We start from the raw sequence: 2556 nt of genomic DNA, 5'->3' as shown, positions 1-2556 counted from the left end.
TTTTAATGGAAATCAATCACATAGTATTCATCTTCAATGTCTTCATAGTTCTTTCTCAATCTCTCATATACAGATATACTGTTTTGATAGAATTGGCTATCTCTGGCTCTCTCTCTCTCTCTATCAATAGTGCATCATATCATCACTACAATAATCTAATAATGACTCTCAATAATCCTTCTTAGGTCATGGATACACCTCCCAAGAGGTATGTTTGATGCAACGATGCACCAGAGCCACTACAATGTCTCTTCATAGCTCACTACTATCACTGTCACTTCAGTCTTTAGCAGCTGCTTCTTCCATTTGTTTTAGCTCTTTTGAACTTAGATTCATCCTTTCCAAAAGTTAGAAAACTTTCCCAAATTCACACATACATTCCACAAAACACTTACAGAAGATCTACAGAACAGAACAGAATAGGATTAGAGCAGAGACATAAGGTTTATAGAGGGTTTAGGAATTAACATGCAAATCCAAGTGGCTCTTTTTGAGTGGCTTAGAGGTTAACATGCAAATCCAAGTGGGAATGTGGAATCCTAAGTCATTACGGGAAGCAAAGATTCATGCCATTGATTATGAGAGACATATTTGGAGATGTTGGGAATTCTTTTGGAGTTTTCCCCGCTCAGTATACAAGTGCATCCCAACTTCCAACCATTTCTACACAGAGACATCTCACTTGTTGATACCAAGGTAGCCTACAAGGGGAACCTTGGTAGCCAAAATCTCCGAGCAAAAAATGGCAATAGTAGGGATAATATACCCCCCTAGGGATCAAAAGATTCCAAGCCCAGTAAGTCCCATCAAGGCTTGCAATGCTTTCATGAGAGGTAGTTGTGATAGTAACATTGATAGAACCATTGGGCCTATGAGTGTGAATAAGTATCTTATGGGAGGTTCTAGTTTTGCCAGTGGAAAGCATCTAAAGAGACATTTTCCATCTTTAAATGAGTCATGCTTTCGAGTAGATGTTGTTCCTATCAGTAAGAGCATGGTTTCTATAAATAGGAAATTGCAGAGTGGACAAAGATAAGTAAAGACATCTTGCGTAGAGAAGATGCGGCATACCAAAGGGCCACCTATACTAAATAGAAGCCATAAGGTTGGGAGGCCATCTGGTAATAGTGATAAATCCACAGTGAGTCCATTGGACCAATGTGGGCAGTCGAGCCAGCCTAAGAATGAAAGAAGGGATGTGAGATGGGGTTGGAAACCCAAGATGTCTCAAAATGTGGCTGGTGCGTTAGATATAAGGTCAATAACACCATGTAAATATATTGTGATCAATTCTTGTCAAGAATCACGTGGTGGGGGGACTTGCTTGAGCTTCTGCGCCAAATACACACTGCATACACAAGAGGAAGCTCACTCAAGAACACAAGAAGAGAGATGGAGGCCAAAACGTTTTCTTGCTAGTTTCTTCTTCTTCTTCCACACACTATACAATGTACACAAAGTATAGATAAGATACAACATAAAGGAAAGTAGCCTACTAAGTCAAACAGTGCATAACCAACTATACTAACCGACTGGCACTATATCTTTGCCAGCTGTAGGTAGATGTAACAAACTAAATATAATAAGTGATAAGTCAATGGCCATGTGAGTATCATAATGACCACCAATGTGCTAAGTGTAGACGTGTAGACTCATCTAGCTAGGCAGTCTATTATCAATGTTCACCCACAAGTGTTGAGCTTGCCATCTCAACACTCCCCCTCAAGCTCAATTCTATCTCTGGAACTCCAAGTAAGCTTCGAAACTTTTGAAGCTTCTATGCACCCAATGCCTTTGTGAAAATGTTAGCTATCTGATCCTGTGTGCTGATATATACCAAGTCAATCTCTCCTGCAAGTACCTTCTCTCTCACAAAGTGATAGTGCACCTCAATGTATTTTGTCCTAGCATGGAACATTGGATTCCTAGCTAGCTATATGCTACTCATGTTGTCACAATGAATGATAATTGGACCATCTCCCTGCACGTCCAAATCACCTAATAACTTTTGCAGCCATACCACCTCACATGTTGCCAAAGCAATGCCTCTATACTCAGCCTTTGTACTCAATAAAGCAACTGTAGATTGCTTTTTGTTGCTCCATGTAAATGCTGCACTACCAAGGGAAAATATTAATCCACTTGTAGATCTTATGTCTGACATGCTACCATCCCAATCTGCATCTATGTATCCAAAGACCTGTACATCCTTACCTTCCTCATAAAAAAGTCCATAATGTAAAGTGGGCTTCACATACCTCAATATACGTCTAACTGCATCCAAATGAGGCTTTCTAGGCATCTGCATAAACTCACTGACAAGGCCAATAGCATAGCTCAAGTCTGGCTGATGAGACCTAAAATGCGCCGGCATTGGCTATGGCACTAGCCAGACCTCATGCATATGACAGACAACCCCACCACACGGCCTCGCGGGCCAAGAGCGTCTAAAACTCACTTTGCACTAAATGCTTATGACTATTTTTTGTTTGTATCTAATATCCAATATGTAGTCCAACGTTCACCTTCCCTTCTCCTCAGAGGGAGATCCCATAA

Source organism: Lygodium microphyllum, chromosome 6 (genome assembly GCF_053477565.2).
Source record: "Lygodium microphyllum isolate KBCC chromosome 6, Lygodium_microphyllum_v1.1.10, whole genome shotgun sequence".
NCBI classification, from domain to species: domain Eukaryota; kingdom Viridiplantae; phylum Streptophyta; class Polypodiopsida; order Schizaeales; family Lygodiaceae; genus Lygodium; species Lygodium microphyllum.
The sequence above is the reverse complement of the archived record's forward strand: the minus strand, read 5'-3'. Positions refer to the sequence as shown.